We start from the raw sequence: 14,515 nt of genomic DNA, 5'->3' as shown, positions 1-14,515 counted from the left end.
AACAGTGACTGCATTGTCTGTAGCTTTAAACAATTATTCCTCTGAAACCAAGATGATTGATTAGGATGTCATCTCCATGGTCACCCCTTTCCTCTGGTACTCCCTCCCTAAAGAAATTAGAGCAGCCCTCTCACTCTTCTCCTTCAAGAATAAGGACTTTTAAGAGGGGTCCTACTTCTGATTGTCACACTATGGATTACTGAAGGGAAGACACTGGAAACATAATTCTGGTTTACCCTGACTGACTGCAAACATACCTCTTTTATTCATTAGGGCCGTGGGCATGATGCCATCATTTCTACATTAAAGTAGGATGACAGCTTGGGATATTGTCACAAATAAAAGGTAATGCTGAGTAAAATTCATCAAAGACTTAACAAGACTAATTTCTTTGGTTTTCTTTTGAGTAAGAATACACACAAACACAATATGAAGGCAAGTAATAATCCAGTACAGCAGACTGCTGTTTCTCAATTAACACCAACCTCCAATACTTTATTTCCAATTTTAAAATGAATCCCTCCAGTCCTGCAGCTATATCCGTGCTATAGCCTCTGTTTTGTTTCTCTTATATATATAACCTTGTAGTAGTGAATGATATGGAATCCTAAAAATACAAATACATAGTTCATATTTAGGCTTTTAGGAGAAAAAAAAACATTTAATTTAGGGGTTCATGTGTTTGAGTAAAGGGTTCAAAACACCATAACATATGCCAAAGACAGAAAAATGTGCTCTAAGAAAACAACTTCATTTATGTATCATTTGAAACTACTTAAAAAAATATAAGATACACTATAAGCATATATCCTTCCTCAGTAATATGTACATATATATCTAGATACATATGTCTGATTTTCATTCATCTTCTTTCCACCTTGGAGTACCTAGTTCAACTTTCAAGAAGCCTGGGGAAATAAAATAAAATAGAACTTACATTTTTTTTCTGATGGTTGTCATGTTTTTGCACTATATGCTGGTATGCTAATAGCTCTGGAACAAAACACCCCTGCTCTTTGCAAAGAGATTAAGTTTATTGAACTTTTCCCCGGACATGATGTGGTGATAACTAAGGCAACAACAAGCTTATTTCTCCCAGGACTATAAAGTTCTCTTTTTTGGTAATCTAATCTACAATCAGTTGGGATTAAGTCTTACTAAATAAATAAACAAACACTAGAAGCTTAGAATTTGGATCATGCAACAGTCCCACTGGTTCCTGATTAGAATACTTTGTATCCCAAATAATCAAGATTTAATTACCATATTTTGACCCTAAGAATAGTTTTAAACAGTGTTTCTCAAATTCTAGCCTTCCTAGTGTTCGGGATTTCAGCTCCCCAAATCTCCAATCGGCCAATGCAGCTGAGGCTTCTGGAAATTGAACATCTGGAGAACTATAATTTGAGGATCACTGCTCTATGAGAATCCCATAATCAGGAGGCACATTCTAACTTATCTTAAAGGGCTTCTGTGAATACAATATGAGGAATACTTAGCACTGGACTAACCCAAAGATTCTGTTTATAATAATAATAATAATAATAATAATAATAATAATAATAATAATAATAATACTTTATTTATACCCCGCCACCATCTCCCCAATGGGGACTCGGGGCGGCTTACATGGGGCCATGCCCAGGACAATACAATATAACCATATCATAATGCAATTAAATAATACAATATATAAAATAAACAGTACAACATAAGATCAAAACAGCAGTATAACAAGAGCGGGCTGCATGAACACTACAATTAAAAAACTAGATTAAAAATTAAAAACTCTGGGTGAGAAAGGGATCAGAATAAAAACATGAGATTCATTCAGAATTTGGGCTTTTTTTTGAAGCACATACATGATGCAAATAGACCAACTTGAGATGTCAGGTGGGACAAGTAGTCTAAAAAAGTATTGAGATGGAAGTATGCTCACTTACTGCTGTTTCTGTATTTATTCTTAGTTCATATTTGGCCTGGATTTTCTTCCTTCCTCCAATTCATGCTTTATTTAGAAGAGCCAGTTTCCCCCATCGTTTGCTTATGCTGCATAAAATAAAATTAATCTTAGCAACTTGAAATGGACAATCCTTTGAGATAAATGTCAAAAACTTGTTCTTTATAAAACAAGCTCTCCCCCTCCCCGCTCTTTGTTTACCACCCCACTCCCACTTGAAATTCAGGGTTTTTTTTTTTTAGATTTGGAGACCATGAAAGACTGATTTATATTGCTATGGTAGAGTAGTTTATGCTGGACAAAAGTGACAACAACAAAAAAGACAGCATGCCTGCAATATGCAGCAGAACTAATTCAGGAAAAAATATTGCAAACCTTGAAGCAGAGATTAAGTAGTTGGTCTTGAAAAGTCAGTGGTTCTAGCAAAGGAAATTCATCTGCAGTTCAAGAGAGAAAACATTGTATGCCTCGATATTGGAGCACTGTGGGTGACACTAAGTAAGAGAGTCAGAATATCAGGCAAGAGGAATAAATCAGTGACACAGAGAAAAGACGCAAGTTAACTGGCCTTCCATAAAGTGGGCTTATATAGGCTAGACTGAAATGATCACTTTCCACTTCTAAAATGGCATAATCCCTTAAGTAAAACAGTCCTGGAAAAGCACGCTCTCTTACGTGTGCATTTGTTTTTAAGACTGCATATGTTATCTCTTCATCTTTCCACCTATAACCTAATTCTGAAGAGAGGTTATCCCAAGTCCATGCTTAGTCTACCCAAATGATCACTTCCATTTGATGTGGAGGTTCCAGAGGCGCACTCTAACATGTTTTTACTATCAGCTGGACACCATCATATCGGAGATACCTAAGGAGGACAAAATCATCCTCCTTGGGGATTTTAACACAAGAGTCAGACGAGACTCCAACCTGTGGCCAGGCTCCATAGGAAAAGATGGGGTTGTAAACAGGAACTCAAATAGCATCCTGCTTCTCACCAAATGTGCAGAACACAACCTTGTCATCACCAACATGCTCTTCCACCAGAAAACAAGCTCAAGACATCATGGAAGTTTCCCTGGTCAAAGCATTTGCACCTCTTAGACTATGTAATTATATGTATTATAATTATTATATGTGTATTATACATGCCAGAAACCACCGCAATGTGCTTATCACAAGAGCCATGACAGGTGCTGATGACTGCTGGACAGACCACAGGCTAATCCAATCCATGATGGCTATCAAGATCGCCCCTAAACACATGGCTATCAAGATCGCCCCTAAAAGAAAGAAAGATGAGGCACAAAATGAACATATAAGCCCTTCAGGAGCCCTCCAAACGAGCCCTTCTCCAAACAGCACTCAAGGATCATCTACCCACAGAACACCCTGAAAATGTTGAGGAATATTGGAACAAACTTAAAACCTCTATCATCACACCCTGCGAAGAAACCATTGCATACCAAACTAAGAAATATCAAGACTGCATTTGTAATTTGTCCTAAATGATCAAAAAAGCTAACATGCTTAAATCTGAAATTTAATAATATTGATAGTGTGGGTGACTTACAGTGGTGTTCTTAAACAACAACAACAACAACAACAACAACAACAACAACAACTTATTTATAGGCCACCCTATCTCCCCAGGGGGACTCAGGGTGGCTTACAGACAAAGAGGCAAACATTCAATGCCTTAGTGATAAACAAACACATAAGTAAAAAAAAAAGTACAAGGTAACATCATTATAACTCATAAACTACTAAAATAAAATAAAATAAATAATTAAATAAGCATAATTGTCTACACAAACACATAAGCTCCATAAAAACCAACAATACCAAAATGCAAAATATATGTAAAATAGTTTAAGATTATTTATAGCTGCCTGCAGGGTCAAAATAAAATTGTCAACATCCCAGAAGGTTGTTCTTACAATGTTTTAATCTTCCTCATATCCATAGGGTAAAGTGCATAGGTGCGTTTTTAGCTGTTTTTTTTGAAGGATAGGGGGAAAGAGGCCATTTTTTCTTTCCTTGGGGAGAGAGTTCCAGAGGTGCGGGGTGATCATGGAGATGTCCCCCTCTCTCATTCCCACCAGCTGCACTTTTGACAGGGATGGGACTGAGAACAGGGCCTCCTCCACTGACCACAGTGCACGAGGTAGTTTATACAGGGAAATGCAGTTTGTCAAGTAGCCTGGACCCAAACCGTTTAGGGCTATGATTTTCATATTAATCAGATAGGTAAAGGTAAAGGTTTTCCCCTGACATTAAGTCTAGCCATGTCCAACTCTGGGGGTTGGTGCTCATCTCCATTTCTAAGCCGAAGAGCCTCCAATAATCCAGATAGTACTTGCACACACACAGACATCTTGCCATGAAAAGGTCATCATGAGTAGTAAATAACAACAACAATGACAACAACAACACACAATTGTATTTCATGTGTTAAGCAACAAATACTATTAATCCAAATAGTATTTGTTGTTTGACGGATGAAATACAATTGTGTGTTGTTGTTGTCATCGTTGTTGTTGTGTTCCTTCACATTAGTTACTGCTCATGATGATCTTTCATGGCAAGATGTCTGTGTGTGTGCATGTCTGTCTTTAACTTCTTCTCAGGCCAAGATATTATCTTAGATCTTAGATTTGTTTATTGAGTAGTCCACTGACCATATCGACACAGTAAAAGACAAAAGAGAATACCTAAACAAGTAAGCACAAATCCCTATTCTAAAGCTCCTGTAATAATTAACTAAAATAAATGAAAACATAATAAAACTTAATTAAATAATAGGTTTGATAAAATGAGAGTAGATTACAAGATGAAAGCAGAGGGCGAGTGTAGAGTGGCAAGTGTAAAAGAATCAGTTGGAGAATTTAAATAAGTTCATCACCATGACAAGGGACCCTGTTTTGTGAGATAAAGAGATCTCTCAGGTGGGCAGCTTTTTATAATGAATTTTGCTATGCAGCAGACTAAGAATAGATAGAGTATGACTTGTTCAAGGTCTGTGAGTTTTCTAGCATTGGGGAGGGGGGCGTTAAATTCTGTCTCCAGAAACTTAGTCCAATTCTCATACCACTAAATTACACTGGATCCACGGTTGTGTTTACTGTTAACTTCAGAACATTAATGTTTGATACCTATTATAATAAGCCCCAGTGGCAAAGTGCCTTAAAGCACTGAGCTGGAGACCGAAAGGTCCCAGGTTCAAACCCCAGGAGCGGCATGAGCGGCTGCTGTTAGCTCCAGCTCCTGCCAACCTAGCAGTTCGAAAACATGCCAATGTGAGTAGATCAATAGGTACCCGCTCTGGCGGGAAGGTAACAGCACTCAATGCAGTCATGCCGGCCACATGACCTTGGAGGTGTCTATGGACAACGCCGACTCTTCGGCTTAGAAATGGAGATGAGCACCCATCCCCAGAGTCGGTCACGACTGGACTTAACGTCAGGGGAAATCTTTACCTTTATAATAATTTTTAAAATGGCAGCTTATCTAAAATGCCAGCTTATTCTTATATGTTTCCCACTCACACCCCCTTTTTATTCAAGAAATCTTTATGTGATCTTGGGTATATCGATATATGACATAGCTATACAAATTAAACATTTACTAATCATAAATCATAAAAATATTTATTTTAAAACTGTTCTTTAGTATACATATAATGTTACTGTTTATTAAAGATGAAAATCAATTTGCATACTAATGAGAGTTATTCAGCCAAGATTTAATTCTTTTTATATAATATCTTCAACATTTTTTTCATGCGACACTGGCATGCTTGGTTTGTAGTCTCAAGTGGCAGGATATACTATGTTGGCTCACCATTCTTCTCCTGAATTGGGGGACCACAATTAAGTGCTTTTATGTTCCATATATTCAACTTCAAGTGGGTCATGTGGCTGAAATGGATCCATATTCTTCTCCTCCTTGTTCTCATCATGGTCTTATAGAATCACAGGATTGCATCCCTCCCAAACCTCAGAACTTTACAAGAGAGAATTCATTCTAGCGCAGAGGAAGCACCCTTCACAAGCTTCTAAGCAATTCCAGAAGCCTACTCATCACCCCCAAAGGGGATGCAGTGATACACACTGATAATCTGTTGAATGAAAACTATCCTAAGCCAATTCCTTTTATCTCAGAAACAGCACGGGGAGACTTCTTTCAATTGCTGGGGTTGTGATGTGTTTTCTGGGCTGTATGGCTTTGTTCCAGAAGTATTCTCTCCTGACGTTTCACCCACATCTATGACCTCAGAGGTTATCTGCCATAGATGTGGGTGAAACGTCAGGAGAGAATACTTCTGGAACATGGCCATACAGCCCGGAAAACACACAACAACCCTGTGATTCCGGCCATGAAAGCCTTCAACAACACTTCTTTTAATTGTTTGCTGATAGCCTATTTAAATGTACTTGAAAATGTAGGATTTATTGGCAATGCTTTAAAGTCTCTCCTATTTAAAACAGAGAAGAAAAATATGTTTCTGCATAAGATTTCCTAAAATGAGTTGCTCATTCTTTTCAAATTACCAGTTTTTGATTTCACAAATATGTGCACAGCACAGAAAAGGGATACTGCTTCTGCAAATAGCTTCTTGAGAATTTCTCTTTTTGAAAAAGAAATTGCATTAAAACTGCAAGCTCCTGATCGTCATTGCTGTTGAAAAGGAGAGGGGAACATAATAAAATTATTTAATGTGCAGCCAAAAGTCAAGGCATGTAGACAAAGAAAAAAAAACTAACACAAACTTCAGGTGAACTTAATAGAATCCATCCATCCTTTACTTTGCTAAACATTTTTTAAAGATCGGTAAAGAGAACAAACATGCCTCAACAGACCAAACACAAGATAAGAAGGAAAAAAAATAGTACTGTTAGTTTAGCAGAACAGATTACTTCCTCCCAACAAGATCAGTTAGATTTTTATCCCACAAGCCAAAATACAATGAAGAAGATAAAAAAATACTTTACATTTATATGGTACATTTTATACAGGAAACACAATAATCTGCCTACAGTATTTTGCAGTGGGCACAAAACTCTACTATAAAACTTTCCTCTCTTTGTATGTACTTTCTTGATCTCTGGAAAGGCTTTTTTTTTTGTCTTGTCTGCAAAGCTCATATTGCTTTATTTTACATTTAAAGCTTTCCTCATAGTTTCTTATGAATCTATTTTTTTGTTTTAAAAATATACTTCTGTAACATGATCCACTTCCTTTTTTACAGTCAGCTCTGTAAAAAAAAAGGAAGCTAGAATATAAAAAGGAGTCCTAGCTGAATCAGACCAAATGTCCATCTGGCTCAGCATTCTGTTTCCAACATTGGCCAAAATGCCTTTAGGAATATTTTAAGCAGAATACTGGAAGTTGATGTCAGTGCAATCATTGTGTACTAAATGTTGTATACTATAATCTCATATAGAAATGGACTGCAATCCATCAAGAATACTATTCTGACTGAAGCTACAGCACATCTAGTTTTTAGGGCTGTGAAAAACGTTGTTTGTTCATTGTATGTTGGATCTATTTTGTAAGTTGCATACATGCAATGCAATTTTTGAACTGTGAGCAGCAGCCATGCAAAAGAATTAAGATTGTAAACACTGACCTATGGCATTTTGGAAGAGTTATGTAAGTTTTCGTGGGTGGCTCCAGGTCTCCGTCACAGATGCTGCTTCTCCCCCAAAAGGGCTGGGTTTAGTTCCAAAGGACCCTGAGGAGGATGGCGAGGCCCAGAGTTGAGGGAGAAGCCCTGCTCTTTCCCCAAAGGGGTTAGTGAGGGGAGTCTGGAGGAGGCTGGCAGAAGGGATGAATTCCCTTCGGGGAGCTAGAGGGGGAAACAAAGATTATTATCATTATATTGTATGACACAGCAAACAAGATAAATATGCTGGATTTCGTATCACAAAATCACAAGTCGAACACTTTCCAAGTGTCTAGGACTGTGTGATGTATTTTTGGAAGATGATGATGACGATGATGATGATGATGATGATGATTATTTGAAACACAACAAGATGAGTCCACAGCAGACACTCTGCTGGCTGTTGTACTGGATCACACGCCAGACACTTCCCAAGTGTCTAGGGCTGTGTGATGTATCGGTGAATAATGAGTGCAGCTGCCAGCAAGGTGGCCTTCTGTAGCCGGCAGATGATAATTTTGTCGGCGCCGATTGTGTTCAAGTGCAGACCAAGGTCTTTAGGCACTGCACCCAGTGTGCTGATCACCACTGGGACCACCTTGACTGGCTTGTGCCACAGCCTTTGAAATTCGATCTTTAAATCCTCATATCATGCCAGCTTTTCTAGTTGTTTCTCTTCAATGCTGCTGTCACCTCGTATTGCAACATCGACAATCCATACTTTGTTTTTTAACACGATCGTGAGGTCAGGAGTATTGTGCTCCAACACTCTGTCTGTCTGAATTCGGAAGTCCCAGAGTGTGATGACTCATGGGCCATGTAGTCCCGTTCCTAGTACTGTTGTGACAGATGAAGAGGAAAACTTGGGTTTCCCACCGTTTCTGCCAGAATTGGAGCCCTTGCAGCTGCAGGATGTTTGTCCACAAGAAGTCAGCCAAACAAGCCTTGAGGAGAAATCTCCCCCATTTTCTCGCCGCCTTTATTATAATCAAGATAGACACGCTCGGGAGGCGACTCGCCGAAGCGCCCGGATAGCTGCCAGACAATTAGATGATTAAGTCTGTTTCCCTTGGGAAAGTTTAAGGAGTCCTGCATCTGGACAGTATAGGTTTCGGTTCTTGTTCCCCAGAGAAAGTGTGCTTTGGCGGGAAAACAAGATCCTATATAGATGTTTGGCCACAAAGGATTCCTTGCGGAGTCAATTCGTCAGCTCGTGGAGTGAGATCGTGTGTAGACTTCGTACCCCAGTTCCCAGCTCCTGAACCAAGTTTCCAGCCCTGCCTTGTTCCACGGAATTCTATGGACTCAGTTCTTGTTCCACGATTGTCTTGTTTCAAGTTGGACCTTGCCAAGTCTCAAGTCTTGCCTTGCCTTGCGTTTTAAACCACGGACCCTGCTTCTCGGATTCCAGCCTTGTTTTCCCCTTCTTCGGATTTACCTTGAGCCTCAAAGACTATGGACAGTTCCCCACACTATTGCTTGCTAAATAGTGTGTGTTTCAGTGAAGTGGATTATAACTTTGGACTTTAATATCATATATTGGACATTGCTTTCCTGGACTATATTTGACCTTTCCTGAAGGGTCTACTTCTGGACTATATTCTACACTTGTTTTTATTGACTTTATATATTTCTTTAATAAAGATATTAGATAAATTCTGGCCTCTGTGTATGGTTATTGGTGCTCTGCTGCCTGGCTCCTGACAGTTTGACTCCGCCACCTTAAGCACCAATTAACCAAGGCCAGAATGTCTACTGGAACCGGGGCGGAAGCCCAACCACTCAGCTACACCATCGCCAAGGATGAAGTGGACAGAATCCGAGATATGCTCCATACACAGGAGGGAGAAATACGGGGTTTGAAGGAACGCGGAACCCGTCTCCCTGCCCTGGCGTTGCCAACCAAGTTTTCTGGAGAAGCTTCCAAGGTTCATGTTTTCCGTCGTCAATGCCAGGCATACCTAGAAGCCCGTCAAGCCGAGTTTCCCCAAGAAGACATCAAGGTGGCATGGATTTACAGTCTCCTAGACGGGCCAGCGGCCAATTGGGCCACGGCGCTGTTCGATGAAGCCTCCCCACACCTAAGTTCCGCGCAAAACTTCCTGAATCACCTTAAGGCGACTTGGGGGATCGAGGACAATTTAGAGGCGGCCGGCCACAAACTCCGGCGCCTTTCCCAAGGGGACAGGCCCTTGTCCCAGTACATAGCCGAGTTCCGAGTGCTGGCCCAAAACACCGGTTGGAATGACATAGCCCTCAGAGGACAGTTTCGGGAGGGTCTCAACATCGAGATGTTGGAAGAAATCTCCAAGGTGGATCCTCCAAACTCTCTTGAAAGACTTATTGACCAATGTTTACGAGCCGAAGTCATGCTTGCCAACAGAAAACAATGGCTCCGAGGCCAGAGTGGGAGAGCTGGAGCAAAACCTCCCGCTCCCGCCGGCATCCAGCCACGTCCAGTGTGGAGACCCCCGCCACCAGCCCCATACCCCAGAGAAAGCGGGGAGGTGCCGATGCAGTTGGGCAATGTGCGTCCCAGATTAGACGTTGCCGAGAAGGCCCGCCGCCAACGTTTAAACCTCTGTTGGTACTGCGGAGACGGGGGCCACTTTGCCAGAGAGTGTCCAGCCAAAAGAAAGCCCGCCGCTCGTTTGGCGGCGGCGTCCTCCGTGGAGACGGAGACGGCCGAGGCGGCTGGTGCAAAACCGGCGGGGGAAGCCAGCGACCGGGCGTAGAGAGGCTCGCCAACCCGGTCAGAAACCCCACTCAAGAGCCACCAACCGGGGTCCTATTTCTCCTAGTGGTCACCTTGTGGTCAGCGAAAAAAGGACCCGTCATGATCCATGCCATGATAGACTCAGGAGCAACAAACAATTTCATCGATAGAGAGTATGCCGACTCTCTGGGATTACAATACCACGATTTCAAGAACGCCCGGGTGGTGCAAGCCATAGATGGCCGCCCCCTAAAGACAGGTCCAGTAAGCCAATGGTCTGAACCCACCAGAATGTGGATAAGGGAACACATGGAAGAGATTTCCTTTTTTGTTACCGAGGTTCCTCACTTCCCTGTGATTTTGGGAATCCCATGGCTGACACTCCACGACCCTAGCATCTCATGGACCAACAGAGAACTGCAGTTTGCTTCTAAATATTGTCAAAACCATTGTCTGGTAGCCAAGGTCTGTCACGCCACAGACGCTGAATCCATCATCACCTTGCCCAAGAAATACTCAGACTTTTGGGATGTTTTCAATGAAAAAGAAGCCGAGAGACTACCCCCTCATAGGCCTTATGATTGTGCCATTGACTTGGTGGAGGGGCCCCCGATCCCGTGAGGACATCTCTACTCCTTGACTGAACCAGAGCAAGAAGCTCTCAGGGAGTTCATAGAGTCAAACCTTCGCAAGGGGTTCATCAGACCCTCTCAATCTCCAGCCGCTTCCCCAGTGATGTTTGTGAAAAAGAAGTCAGGGGATTTACGTTTGGTTGTGGACTATAGAGCACTGAACAATATCACCAAACGGAACCGCTACCCCCTGCCTTTGATCTCAGACCTATTAGACCGGCTTCGAGGGGCCAAGGTTTACACCAAGCTGGATCTTCGGGGGGCTTACAATCTAGTTCGCATCAGAGAGGGGGACGAGTGGAAAACCGCCTTCCAGACTAAATTCGGATTATTCGAGTCCCTAGTCATGAATTTCGGTTTATCCGGAGCTCCCGCAACGTTCCAGCACTTTGTCAATGATATTTTTCAGGATTATCTAGATCGGTTCTTGATCATATACCTGGACGATTTTTTGGTGTTCTCTAGATCACAATCGGAACATGAGAAACACGTCAGAATGGTGTTACAACGATTACGGGATCATGGACTATATGCCAAGTTGGAAAAATGCGCTTTTGATCTACAAGAGGTAGATTTCCTGGGTTACCGTGTCTCGCCACTAGGGCTCTCCATGGACCCGGCAAAGGTTTCAGCAGTATTGGAATGGTGGGCGCCAACCAACAAGAAAGAGGTGCAACGCTTCTTGGGGTTCGCGAACTACTACCGCAAGTTCATTCCAGACTTTGCCCACTGGTCTGACCCAATCACCAGCTGCATCCGTGGAAAACAGCCTTTCCCCTGGACGGAGCAAGCAGAGAAAGGGTTCCAGCAACTAAAGAAGTTGTTCACGTCTCAGCCAATTCTACAGCACCCTGATCCCAAAACCCCTTTTGTTGTGCAGGCGGACGCCTCCGATGTGGCAATTGGGGCTGTACTCATGCAACCAGTGGGAGAACATCTACATCCTTGTGCCTTTTACTCCCGTCAACTAACAGCCCCAGAGAGAAACTACACTATTTGGGAGAAGGAACTTTTGGCCATAAAGGCAGCCTTTGAAAATTGGAGGCATTGGTTAGAAGGGGCCAAATTTCCCATAGAGGTCCATACTGACCATCGTAATTTGGAACACCTAAGAACTGCCCGCAAGTTAAATCAGAGGCAGCAGCGCTGGGCTTTGTTTTTTGAACGCTTTGACTTCCAGATCCATTATGTAACCCCAGCTCAGACCAAGCAAGCAGACGCTCTATCACGAAAACCAGAGTATGCTGCAGGGCGCAAAGAGACCTTCGAATCCCAATTGCTGCAGCCCGAGAACTTTGCCACGCTCACAGTGGGAAACACCAAATCCACTGCAGTTGAACCAACTCCCTCTACTCCAGGACCCCTTTGTGCTCAAGAAATCAGAACCAGTCAACAGGCGGATGCCTGGGCTCAGGACCAAATTCGCCAAGGACTACGTTTCCCTTTCTCACTTAAGGATGGGATACTTTGTTACAGAAAACACGTCTACATCCCTCCAGGACCAGGCAGAGAAAAGGCACTTCGTCTGTGTCATGACTGCAAGCCAGCAGGGCACTTTGGACTATTTAAAACCATGCATTTGATCCTACGAGATTTTTGGTGGCCCAAGATCCGCAAGGATGTAGAAAAATATGTCAATACCTGCCCGGTATGCCAGCATTCCAAGATAAGAAGGGAGAAGCCCTCAGGGCTACTGCATCCCCTTCCTACTCCATCTCGTCCATGGGAGATAATTTCTGCGGATTTTATCACTGACCTACCACCTTCTCTTGGTTTCACCACGATCCTAGTGGTGGTGGACCTTTTTACCAAATTGGCCCATTTCATTCCCTGCGAAGGCCTCCCCACGGCCAAAGAGACTGCAGATTTATTCCTTCAGCATGTTTTCAAACTGCATGGATTGCCCAAGAGCTTAGTCACAGACCGTGGATCTCAATTCACCTCTCGTTTCTGGAAGGCACTGCAAAAACTATTGGGCATAGACTCTCGTTTATCTTCAGCTCACCATCCCCAAACGGATGGGCAAACTGAGCGCACCAATGCCACTCTGGAACAATACCTTCGCTGTTATGTAAACTATCAGCAGGACAATTGGGCTTCCCTGTTACCTCTGTCAGAGTTTGCCTACAACAATGGTGTCCAGGCTTCAACTAAAGAAACCCCGTTCTTTGCAAACTACGGCTTCCATCCACGTTTCTTTCCTCCTGTCATGGAAACCTCAGAAGTCCCCGCAGCGGAGGACTGGCTGCAAGAACTCACAGCGGTGCAACAACTATTGCTCCAGCAACTGGACCAAGCCAAGGAGGACTATAAACGCCACGCTGACAGTCATCGCCAGCCGGGCCCCGAGATCAAGGTAGGAGATCGGGTTCTTCTGTCCACTCGCTTTTTGCCCTCCCACCGTCCCTGCCGGAAGCTAGATGCCCGTTTCATTGGCCCCTATCCAGTGGTGGCGCAACATAACCCCGTGACTTTCAAACTCCAACTTCCGCGCTCCATGCGCATTCATCCAGTGTTTCATCGCTCCCTGCTCCTTCCGGCGGATGGTGTCCGCCCCGATGTAGACCGTCCGGCCCCCACTCCTGTTTTGGTGGATGGGGAGGAGGAATTCGAGGTTCAGGACATTTTGGATTCTCGCTTCCACCGCCGCCGCCTTCAGTATCTCATTGACTGGGTGGGTTTTGGACCCGAAGAACGCTCTTGGGAAGATGCTTCCACAGTTCATGCCCCTGATTTAGCCCGCCACTTCCATCAGGCCTACCCTGCCAAGCCGCGACCCCGCGAATCGAGGAGAGAGGCCAAGTTTGAGGGGGGCCTTGAGGAGGGGGATAGTGTGATGACTCATGGGCCATGTAGTCCCGTTCCTAGTACTGTTGTGACAGATGAAGAGGAAAACTTGGGTTTCCCACCGTTTCTGCCAGAATTGGAGCCCTTGCAGCTGCAGGATGTTTGTCCACAAGAAGTCAGCCAAACAAGCCTTGAGGAGAAATCTCCCCCATTTTCTCGCCGCCTTTATTATAATCAAGATAGACACGCTCGGGAGGCGACTCGCCGAAGCGCCCGGATAGCTGCCAGACAATTAGATGATTAAGTCTGTTTCCCTTGGGAAAGTTTAAGGAGTCCTGCATCTGGACAGTATAGGTTTCGGTTCTTGTTCCCCAGAGAAAGTGTGCTTTGGCGGGAAAACAAGATGCTATATAGATGTTTGGCCACAAAGGATTCCTTGCGGAGTCAATTCGTCAGCTCGTGGAGTGAGATCGTGTGTAGACTTCGTACCCCAGTTCCCAGCTCCTGAACCAAGTTTCCAGCCCTGCCTTGTTCCACGGAATTCTATGGACTCAGTTCTTGTTCCACGATTGTCTTGTTTCAAGTTGGACCTTGCCAAGTCTCAAGTCTTGCCTTGCCTTGCGTTTTAAACCACGGACCCTGCTTCTTGGATTCCAGCCTTGTTTTCCCCTTCTTCAGATTTACCTTGAGCCTCAAAGACTATGGACAGTTCCCCACACTATTGCTTGCTAAATAGTGTGTGTTTCGGTGAAGTG

The sequence above is a fragment of the Anolis carolinensis genome, chromosome 3, assembly GCF_035594765.1.
Source record: "Anolis carolinensis isolate JA03-04 chromosome 3, rAnoCar3.1.pri, whole genome shotgun sequence".
NCBI classification, from domain to species: domain Eukaryota; kingdom Metazoa; phylum Chordata; class Lepidosauria; order Squamata; family Dactyloidae; genus Anolis; species Anolis carolinensis.
Note: the sequence above shows the minus strand (reverse complement) of the source record.